At 38.9% G+C, this 12,334-nt stretch overlaps 1 protein-coding gene across 1 annotated transcript in view; it reads right to left on the reverse strand.

Moving 5' to 3' along the window:
• Positions 1-12,334, reverse strand: part of LOC149537177 (uncharacterized) — a 241,446-nt gene that overhangs the window by 148,327 nt on the left and 80,785 nt on the right. The gene's annotated exons all lie outside the window — the stretch shown is intronic.

Genomic DNA, 12,334 nt, shown 5'->3' on the forward strand with positions numbered 1-12,334 from the left:
GTCACCAGATCCAAATTCAAAATATATGGTGCCAAGAAGACTCCGTCGCTGTCACAGGATGGCCAGCTGACTCCGTCGTCGTTGCAGAATGGCGACGCCTGGAGGCAAAATGGAGGTACCTCTGTTATTTGATTTCTTTTAAGAGGAATAAAAAATAAAAATTAAAAAAATTTGGAAAAAAAAAATACACCGACTGGAAGTCCCGCGGACAGGAAGGCCCGCAGACTGAAAGTCCCGCGGGCAACTGCCTGTCCGCGAGCACTTAAAGTCCCGCGGGGCCGCGGGCAAGAGACCCCCGCGGAGTGTAAAGCCCCGCAGCATATTTACTCCAGCAGAGAAAGGAGGAAGACTGACAGCATAAGTTCCTCCGGCAGAAAAAAAGAAGAAAGAGCCCCCGCGGGCATTACATTTTATAAAATCCTCATCGTTAACCGCCAGTGAAAGAATAGTCCGCGGGCAAGGAAACAAAGCCCGCGGGTAGGAGAAGAACAGGCCGTGGGGAGAACAAAAAGGCCGCAGGGAGAACATGAAGGCCGCGGGTGACGCAGGAATCCGCAGGGAGAACATTCTCGCCAGACTCCATTCCCTCCTCCAACCAGACTTTCGCGGGGAAACAGAGACATAAAGAAGAGTGCTTGTTCTGCCAGAAGGAGAAGAATTTCTATGCAGAGGGATTTGTGGTGGATTGTAGAGGAAGCAGTTATAGATATTTAAAAAAAAAAAAAAACGACGACAGAATGAGTGAAATGAAGCAGTTGTTCAGAATGAGTGACAGATGATGCCAAAGGGAAGGGGACGCATCTGTGGTTGCCAGAAAGAGTGCAGAATCGATAGATAATGACAGAAATGGTGTGTTCCGTGCATTTTTGTGAAATGGCATTGCCCCCTGGACCCCCAGTCGTGGCGGACATCAGTCGTGGGAGTCTGACCAGTTGAGAAGAGTTGAAGTTGTTGCAGGTATGGACTTTCTGTGTACTAGAGGCAGTGGGAGTAGGTGTTGGCTATAAGGCTGTCTTGGTGGATGCGTAGAGAGCTCGGGAGGAGCTGATCATCCAGTTGGAGGCAGTGCAGCGACATTTGGCTTAGGGTACCGACGAATTGAAAACAGAGAAAGCAGCACAGGTGGCTATCAAGGTCAGCTTGAGGAGACAGTATTGTGTTAGCAGAGGCTATAGATGTAACGGGATGAATGTGGAAGTGATGTGACAGAAGCAGATTTCTCTTGTTGTAGTCACTCTATTAATGTATTTTGTTTGTTAATTTGTCTCAGATATTTTGTCAGTTGTCAGGAGACGACTTTTCTTTTTGGGGGGGGATGGTGTTAGCCGACTGGATGGTTCCAACGGTATTTTGTATTCTGTAGCCGACGGTCCGGCAATGTTTCTGTAGTCGACGGTCCGGCGGTGTTTCTGTATTCTGTAGCCGACGGTCCGGCGGTGTTTCGGTATTCTGTAGCCAACGGTCCGGTGGTAAATAGTTTGTAACGGATAGAATAATTGTGGCCGACGGACTCCTTCGGGAAGGTTCGGCAGTAGTATTTATATCCCATCTGGGATCATTGTAAAGCATCAATCATCTACTATTGTGAATATAATTCTGCTATTCTGCTATTATTGTCTGTATGTGTTGACTTCTTTACCTGTACGATAAACAAACCACTCAAAAAATCCCACCTTGGAGAAAAATGGTTGCTGCGGAATTCTTCCATCATGGACAAAATCCATGACCACTCAAAAAATCTTGCCTTGGAGAAAAATGGTTGTTGCCGAATTCTTCCATCATGGACAAAATCCATGATAACTCAAAAAATCCCAACTTGGAGAAAAATGTTTATCGCGGAATTCTTCCATCATGGACAAAATCCATAATCACTCAAAAAATCCCGCCTTGGAGAAAAATGGTTGTTGCAGAATTCTTCCATCATAGACAAAATCCATGGTCACTCAAAATTTCCGCTGACAAGAGAACTAGAAATCTTGGAAAAAATGGCGAAGCGTTGGAAATTTGTCCTTCATGGAAGAAAAAATGGCGAAGTGTTGAAAAATTCCTCCGTGGAAGAAAAAATGGCTAAGTGTTGGAAATATCTCCTTCATGGAAGAAAAAATGGTTAACTGTTTTTAATTCCTCCTTCATGGAAAAAAAATAGCTGAGTGTTGGAAATTCCTCCATGGAAGAAAAAATGGCTGAGTGTTGGAAATATCTCCATGAAAAAAATGGCTGAGTGTTGGAAATATCTCCTTCATGAAAAAAATGGCTGAGTGTAGGAAATTTCTCCTTCATGGAAAATTGAAAATGGTTAAGTTTTAGAAAATTTCTCATTCATGGAGTAAATTGCAAGGAGTAAATAAAATTTGGCTAAATATCTTTCTAGAAAATCGGAGAATGTGTAATTGATCTATATGTTTCATTTTGAATTTTTTTGTATGATTCTTATAATGCTTATTTCTATTTTGTAGGAGGAGAAAGATCCAGTTCTAAAAATTCAAGAAAGATGTTCAGGTCCCAAATTCTAGTTGTAGCATCAAAGATATCCAAATAGTGAGTGATCCAATCACAGACATTCAAAGTTCAATAATCAAAGTTCAAATTCAAAAATACAAGAACATGGAGATGGAAGTTCAATATGAAGAAATTCCAAGGGACATAATCATCAACAAGGGATTCCAATCCATTTCAGGGAGATAAATTTCCAAGCAAGTACATGGAAGACGAGAATGTTCAAGGAGAGATTTTCAAAAAAGTCTTTCAAAGTTGGATCTTAGCCATAAAATGATGTAGTTGGAAAGGACTCGAGCTTACATGGCCTCCATCATCATTTCATGGCATCCAATTATCTTTGATGAAGAATTAAGGTCTCCAAGTCAAACTTCTATGCATTCAGAGAATGGAATCAAGAATAATTTAATCATGAAAGACTGAGCATTTATCGAGTAATGGACATACATAGTGGATATTTACTGCAATTTACTCTCTTTCTGTGCAAGCATGAAAAGTGGGAATCTATTACCCACTATGGTAGTGGATTTCTTGTTATATTAATATAGATTCCTTCTCTTTGCCCTAACCCTAATTAAGGCTGATGTGGCATGATCTAGGCCATCGGTTATTGTGATCATCTGAGCCATCTGTTGTAATCGAGGACCTATATAAAGGCCCCACTCTGCATTTGTAAAGGGAGGATTTTCTGAGATTGTTGTTATGAGCTACTAAGATAATAGAGTTTTCATTGAAGCTTGGTGAATACTTGATGTGTCTTGGTGTTTGCTTGTTCTCTCAAATTCCCTCAATTAGATTAAGTTTAGCCTAGTTAAAGTGTTGTGATTGCAATGGAGAACATGATGTGTATTGATGAATTCCTTTGTATACTTTTGAAGTTTTAGTGATCCTAAATCGTTGTGCAAAGTTAGCCTGAACCCATTTCATGTGTATGTTTAACTTCGATCATTCATATACATTGTTCTTTATGATGGTATATGTGGTGGTATGAAAATATTTGGCGTAACCCTTCAAGATTGCACCAGTTCACACATAGTTGTAGTATAACTTTGCGAAGCAGAGCTGGATAAATTGATGAATTTGTCCACCAGAGTACCATTTATTGTCATCACTACCCTTAGGATTAGAATAGAATTCCTGAACCCTATCCTATTTCATTTCGGAAAATTTGTGAAAACCCACAAAGTACTTCATTGAAAAACCTTTATATAACTCCCACATCCAATATGACTTGAAATGAATCTAAGTAAATACATGCAAGGCCCCTTGTGATCATCAACAAATCACATCAACCATTGAGATTATCCACAGTCCAGACCTAACATTGAAGGAACCTTGGAGTCATCATATGATCTTCTAGCAATCTTAACATACACAAGACTTTGTTCAAGAGAGGATAAGATATTTCAGAATTTTGTTCTACTATTTGGTGGGTCATAAATCACGCATCAACAAGTACTTATAAAGATGAACTACAATGATTGCTTGTGACATTAGGGCATTCTCATACATGTAATGCATTGATCATACTTTCAAAGACTCTCATATGATAGTTAATAGATAAATCTCACAAACTCAAAGGAGATGTAGGAAGGACTAGAAGGATGAAGGAAGAAGGCTTCTTTCTACTTCGAGATATCTTTTTTATCAGAGATGGTACATTGCTTGAGAGGCATTCAATCTTCATATGCCGTCCCCTTTCAGATCAAGTGAGGGTTTGAAAGTTTTTATTTTCTGAACTTAAAGGACTTGTTCCTACTTTATACTTGAGCAGGGATATGGTCATATTCTATTGTAAAGGTAGGATTTGTTCCATTGTACATTGGAGGAAGAATTTGCACTCTCAAAGGGGGAGGTCTCTTAGAAGAGAGATTTGTCATCTCGAGTTTGGGATTAGTTCCTTGGCATTGTACATGGGACTTGTTCTCTACTATGTCCTGATTAGCTGGTGATGCTTGAGAAGCTGAATGTATGCCCTAGTTCATCAAGTGATCTTTTGTTACCCTTGTTCCTACCTTTATTTGGAGTAATGTAATAAGAAGGGAATATTGGAGTTATTACATCTACTATTCTATATAAGTATGTTAATTCAGTAAATACTTTAAAATGTTAGAACTTGACAGCAGATCAGCCTGATATAGGAGGTAGGAGAAGGGTAAAAAGAATAAAGAATTATGAACTATAAAGATAATCATAAAAATCTTAAGTTAAAAATACAGATAATTAGACAAAAAACAAGAATTGGTTAGGAAAGGACAAAAAAGAAAGTATCAAGAAGAAGAAGAAGATAAAAGATAAAGAAATGTCCAACGAGTGACCACAAATGGGTCAAAGGAACTGAAGAGCCACAAAGGAAAACAACCAACAGCAAGAATGCCAAACAGTTACCAGAAAACAAAGAGCAACAAAGGAAGGAAAGAGAAAATCCAGACACCAAGAAATACGGGGAGAAACAAAGGAGCGAGCAGGCAACCCCAACCCACCAAACAAAAGTAGGGAACCAAGGAGACAAAGAAAAAACACAATACCAGAGCATAATCTGTAGTAGTGATATAACAGTGGTGTCAATGATGTTGCCTTTGGAGGTGACCCTGTCAGCTGGGAGGAGCGAATCTCTATGAGTAAGATCTGCAAGGTCTCACGGACCTATGATGAGAGGGCAAGGATAAATGCCTTTCAATGCATGAATCATCCCAGAAAAGAAAGAGGTAATAAGATGATTGGACAAATGGCACAAGCAGCACTCAAAAGAGTGATCCTATAGATGGATGGCCTATTGAAGATGAAGAATAACACGTCTCTGATTTGTGTACCTGAAAAGAAGGAGAGAGACTAGGCCTCTCGTAAAAGAAAGTGGAACCTACTCCTAATCTCATAGTATATAGTACAGCAAAAGATAAAAAGCTCCTCAAACTCACCTCACTAAGAGTACAAATTTGGCAAATCATGTTACACCTGTCCAACTAGTGGTCTATCTCAGCATGGTGATGGTGGGCGCCCACTCTAAACAACCCAAGAGGGATCTTGAGGGGGTGCAACCAATGACGGGATACATAAAAAGGGTGGACAATGATTCCATCCTAAAGCTCCAGAAAGTGCTCAACATAGAAAGCCATCTTTGGGCAAAGCCTCTCGTGGAAGTTGACCCAAGTGGTGTGATGTACTACCTGTAAATATCATCCCTAATGTGCCTCTTTGGCACATACTTGGGGGGAAGGAGATTGAGAGGGGCATCCAAATTAAAAAATATAATCTTGTTTTATTAAAGAGCAAAAACTTCAAGAAAGGGCAAAAAAACAAAGACCACAAAAAACTTAAATAGAAAGAAAGAAAAGAGAAACTATAAGAAGACAAGAAAGATAATTCAAACAATGGAGCTAACCAAAAAAAGTAACAAAAACAAACAACTAATAGAAAATCTCAAAAAGAATAATCATGGAACAAATAAATCAAGAGAAAAAAAATATTAATATATAAAGAAAGAAATTGACGAAGAAACAAAAACGAACAAAAATATAAAATAAGAATAAATGAAGACTCGGAGATAGATAAGATGAAATAACTTTACTAATGTCCAGCAGTAGGCCCACCAAATGGTGGCTAGGGAAAGGAAAAGAACAAGAACCAAAACAAAGACAATAACTATCGAGAAAGGAACCAAAACGAGTAGCCGAGAAGAGGAGCCAAGAAGCCATTATAGCAATCATGAATAACCAAGATGTCCAGAACTAAAGGATGAAACTTAGGGCTGGAAGAGACCGTAAGTCGTCATTGAGAACCTTTAGGGGAGGGTGTGGAAGGGAGCAACAAAAAGAGGACTTGCAATGGCACACATCTCGAGGATTCCTAGAAAGAGAATCAAGAGATCGTTTGGTTCCATGAACCGAGGACACCACAAGAAAGAAAGATGAGATCAACTGAACTTGATCCTCGTGTGAACCAATGGGATTGCACTATTGGAAAGAGTGGTCTCGGAGCCTCAAGGCCTCCTCAAGGTAAAGGGCAAGGCACCTCTGATCAGTGTACCCAAAGGAGGAAAAAAAATTAATATAAAAAGAAGGAAATCGACGAAGAAACAAAAATGAGCAAAAATATAAAATAAGAGTAAATGAAGACTCAGAGATAGATAGGATAAAATAACTTTACTAATGTCCAGCAGTAGGCCCACCAAATGGTTGCTAGGGAAAGGAAAGGAACAAGAACCAAAACAAAGGCAATAACTATCGAGAAAGGAACCAAAACGGGAAGCTGAGAAGAGAAGGCAAGAAGCCACAATAGCAATCATGAATAACCAAGATATCCAGAACTGAAGGATGGAACTTAGGGCTGGAATAGACCATAAGTCATCATTGAGAACCTTTAGGGGAGGGTGTGGAAGGGTGCAACCAAAAAGAGGACATGCAATGGCACACATCTCAAGGATTCCTAGAAGGAGAATCAAAAGACTATTTGGTTCCATGAACCGAGGACACGACAGGAAAGAAAGATGAGATCAACTAAACTTGATCCTAGTGTGAACCAGTGCGAATGCAATACCGGAAAGAGTGGTCTTGGAGCCTCAAGGCCTCCTCAAGGTTAAGGGCAAGGCACCTCTAATCAGTGTACCCAAAGGAGGGAAATGATTGAAACTCTCTAAATGAACAATATAACTTCCCTCTGATCTCGCAATATATGAGCAACTGAAAAAAAAATGAGCACCGGTCTCAGTAACCTCCAAATCACACAGTTGGCAGACCCTATCATCTCTTTGTAGGTGGTGGTCAGACTGGATGGGAACCTTGCAGGAACCAACTCTGAAGGACCCAAGAGAGAAATAGAGCGCATTACACTAGTTGCAAGAAAGGTAGGAGGGGAGAACAATGATAGCATCCTGAATCTCCAGAGAATGCTCTAAATAGAAGGCCATTCTTGGGCTCATACCCCCTAGGGGATTGACCCAAGTAGTAAGGACGTATTGTCTATAAATATTCATCATAATGTGTTTGTTCAGCTCCTGCCTAGGAGGTAACAAATGGATCAGGGAATCTACAAAGTATTAATAAAGAGGAAGATGGTCAAGTTTGATCCCAACTGACCTCAGAAGAGAAATGTGCATTCCAACATCAAGACCTCATTATGGGATCTGACCGCACAATATCAACTGAGGAACAATAGGCCTGCTAGTTATACCTATGGCAACCCTCTGAGGAGTCAGTGAAACAATGCAGGCAATGCAGCAACCAAACCAAATCAAAGATAGTACCAAGCTTGAAAGGATGGACACAAAACTCCGTCTAGAAAATACCCTATGGAGTTGCCTGCCAAAAAAAATTGTAATGTCCCTTATTTTTAGCAGTTGTCAATGAGGCTAGTCCATCATTGTGATCCTTATGGTCTAGTAGGATGTTTAGAGGGTCCATGGTGATCGACTTACTATATTTAGTAAGTCAGTGATGGTGGTTTCCATTTCAGGCAGGCACCTAGGTGCTATATTTAGTTGGTGATGATATTGGTACTTTCAATGGTATATATTGAGTTTATGTTTTATAAAATGCATTTGGGCACCTAGTGGGGGTATTAATCATTAATTCACATGGAATATAATCCTAAGTCTTAAAAGCATTGCTTTTAAGTGAAAGGTGTGTTGAAGAATCCTTTTAAGTGAAAAGTGTCTTCATGAAGCATTTAGCTTGGAAGCTATTTATTATTAATTCAAAGTTATTAAATAAAGGCTTCTATTTGAAAAGTGTGTTGATGAAGGCTCTTTAGTGAAAAGTTTGTGACAGAAGCTACTTGTTTTTAGTGTCTTGAAGAAGACATCTTTAATTAATATAAAAGCAACTTGTTGCAACTTTTTTTGAGAAAGCAAATCATTCATGAGGCTTATGCTTGTTGAAATTGGATGGTGAGAGTTTCAGAATATTTTTTAAAGCTGAGACAATTTCTCTCTTGAAATTATTGCACTTTGAGCCAATGATTTATATTGGTGAATTGTGTATTGTTTTCTCTAAATCAGTGATCTGCAAATGAATCCATGTCTGGGTGGTATCAAGCTGAAAATCAATTGTTATTTTGACTACAAATTGGTAGGAAAAGGGATTGCCTTGGTTGGGATTTGATATTCTGCAACTTTGGTCTGCGTTTGTTTACTTGGTATGCAAATGTGGGCGATGGCGTGAATAAGACACAGGCAGCATTGCAATTCCATAAGTTGTGATCTCTCCTAGTACAGTTACGTTAACTGTTAATGGGCTGCGATTGAACCTGTACCAATGATTACAATCTACAATTAGATTACAGGGGTGGTGTGAGACTCCAGGCTATGGCAACATTTCATTGTAGTTAGCTGCATTTCATTTAAAGCAGCATCTCATTCTAATCGCTTACAGTGATCCCATAATAAGAGCTGCAATCTGTATAGATTTGAGTGTGGATTACATACAAACTACTGCATTTGAAATCCAGCATCATCCAGCATACCAGGTTCTTTATATAAATGAAATTATTGCATATATGAATGTGCATTTGTGAGCACTTAGAATTTGATCAATAGCAAATAAAGTTGGAATTTGAATCTTGATCATTTACTTTGCATTTCAAAGCATTGTTATTTATTTATTCTAACAATTGCAAAATCATGTATCTCAAAACATAAGAAAATATCAACTTTCAAACAAGAGAATTATTCTTCAATGTAGTTAGGAGTGAGCCAGCAGGGCTCATTACATGAATGATGTGCCCAAGAAATAGAGGCTGAAACTATTCGACCAAAGCCCAATCAGTCTCAAGTAAGGACCCCACACAACGGATCCATAGAGAACTATCGATCTAATCAAGAAATCAATAAGAGTCAACATGGATACCATGTCCTGAAAGTGATGCCTGAAACACTCTCTCAACAAGGGCCAAAGAGTTATACCCTTTGTTGACAAGAAGCTGGCATGCAAGTCTCATAGTGAAACGAGGATCAAAGAACAAAACACCCAGAAACATGTAGGAAGACGAGATCTCAATCTCAGAACCCTAAAAGAAGAAATGGTGGTGAGAAGTCATGAGGCAACTGAAGACCATCACATTGGTCATCACTAGGCTCGCCCTAAGCTATGATAAGTCGTTGAAAGAGGCAAGCTCATGAATAAGTCTTTGCAATCCGTTAGGGCAGGATGCCAAGAGGACCCCATTATCAGCAAAGAGCAAAATATAAATCAAAACCTAGTGTAGGGAGAAGTCGTCCCCTAGGAGGGAGTGTCTTTGTAGGTAAGTCTTCAGCTCATCAATGTAAATCCCAAAAAGAGTGGGGAAAAGGGGGCAGCCATGTCTCATCCCAATGGTGCTCTGAATGAACTTGGGGTTCTAATGTGCCCAACCACAAACTCATAGCATCACATGATAGCCACCAAAAGTATCTCAGAAATCCCAATGTCTTGAAGCCTCTGAAACAATAGCGTCCTAAAGATCGAGTCAAAAAGCTTTGCGGAAATCCACGAGCCAGCAATTGACCTTCAAGGAGCAACATTGTGCCTCCTAAATGACCACCCTAAGGATTAAGATGTGGTAAGAAGTGTGAAAGTCCAAGTGAAGCCAAACCTACCCTCTAGCATGAAATTGTCTCTGATCCAACTCCCACAAGATAATAGCATGTAGAATAGTAGTGTAGAGTTTGGAGAAACTGTGTCCAACCATGATGATCCTCTAACTGTTGGAATTGGATGTAGGCCCACCTTGTGAATCAAGTGGATAATGTGTCTAGACCAAGGGGAGGGGAATCTTGAAACCACTGTGTTAAACAACACTATGAAGAAACAATCGAGAGTCTTGATGTCATACTTGAAGAGTTATGCTTGGAACCCTGTTGGGTGGATATTTTGCAACCAACAGTTTTGGGTAAAGATCCAGTCGCAAAATAGGATGACCTGCCACAGCGTGTGAGACAGAGTCTCTCCTACCTTAAAGGGAAGGCTCCCTCTTCTCACCGTTCCTTGGATCAACTCAAGGTAAGCAAGAAGTCGAGAGATTTTGTAAAATGGGTGTTACCAATATCCTTTCTTCTTCTCTTTCAAGAAAGAATCCACTTACTCATGGAGCAAGTAATGGGCAGGGTGAATCTCTAACTACACTTCTATCAAGAGCTAGAAACAGTGATACTGATAAACCTTCACTAACTCAAAGGCTAGCTGAAAATGTACCGATTGGCTCTAAATTCAGTCGTATTTCTATATGGAAAAGCTTTACAATTAGGGCACAAAGACTCCTAAAAGTAAAAGTAACTTAACTATTTTACGAATTAAGAAGAAAATATAAGCTACAGCCAAAGCTTCTAGCTATACACTTCCACAATTGCTCTTGGTCAAAGCTCTTTCTCCAATTGCTTCTTAACTCTTTTCTATTAAATTCACGAGATACAGTTACCAAGAATACAAGATAACATGAATCAAAGATAACTTAGATGAATTATAGACAAAGCTTATAACTCATGCAAGCAAAAATCTAACTTAATCAAAGTTAAGTCTCAAATGCTCTTTTGTATTCAGTTTCTCTCACTTACACAAACAAATATTTGCTGGCACAATTTCTCCAGAGCTCTCTTGCATAAAGATAATGATGATTTTACAATGAGGTGGCACTCCCTTATATAGGCACAGTAGTTAAAAAAAAGGTAGAGGAAAAGGTGGAGCAACTCAACCAACTTTGACCTAGTCTAACTACAAGAGAAAATAAAGGGTTACATGCAACTGCACATGCAACTTGCATTATATCATTTTACATACATGTAACTCGCACTACATGTAATTACATTTTTTCATGTAATGCATCCTTTGCAACTACTAACATGAAATAAAAACAAAAACAACAATCTTAGAGATAGTTTCTCAGTGCCTTGAATTTGACAATGATGTCACGCACTGTGGGAAGATCAACAATTTTCATGGTCTTCGATATGGCTTCTACTCTTACTACATTTGCATATGTTGACTGCACAACTTTGGAATTTGCTATCGTAGTATCTAACAAGTGTTTTGTCAAGGATTTATACAAGACAAACTTGTTCATTGTATGTGAACCAAAGTCTTCAGAATCTACATCAGCATTGATCCTGATTGTATATTCTAAGTTTACTCTCTCTACTGCAATAAGATTACCAGATTCATCAGTAACATGGCATCCCATCTGTTCCAAATCACAAGAAATACTTGTTTCAACTACTTGACAATCTCCAAAGGCCACTTGCAACTTTGTGAATACCATTTATAAGATATTATCCGAAGTCCTTGCAAACAGACTCAAATTATTATTACCTAAGATAATATCAGAAGAACAAATAGGATTTGTGCCAAGTTGATCTATTTTTTATGGAATTATTATAGCATAGGAAATAATACACTCAGTTCAAAATAATAAGGAACCAAGTATGCTAATCAAATTAGATATTCAAAAAGCTTATGATGAAATCAATTGGAGATGTTTGGAAGCATTTGGACTCTCCAAACATTGGATCAATCTCATTTTTACTTGTCTATCAACACCTAAAATCTCATTACTCTTTAATGGAACTCCTCAAGGTGTTTTCGATATCTCAAGAAGTATAAGAAAAGGGGATCGAATATTTTATTTCCTCTTCATCATAATGGCTAAGGCATTTGGTAGGTCAGTAACAAAAGCACATCAGTTCAAGAATCAAAGTCACAGAAAAGGTACCCAATACCCGACACTCAGTCATGCATCGTCTCCATCTACTCAGATATTATAGGACTCTGACCTTAACCTTGAACTTCAACCCCAAAGATCCATGTACTTGTGTTCTGATACCATTTAGAGACAATGTAAAAAAACACTAGGGAAATTAGAGAGAAAGTGAAGA

This window comes from Cupressus sempervirens, chromosome 10, assembly GCF_028749045.1.
Source record: "Cupressus sempervirens isolate cs-2001-9-10 chromosome 10, ASM2874904v1, whole genome shotgun sequence".
NCBI lineage: Eukaryota > Viridiplantae > Streptophyta > Pinopsida > Cupressales > Cupressaceae > Cupressus > Cupressus sempervirens.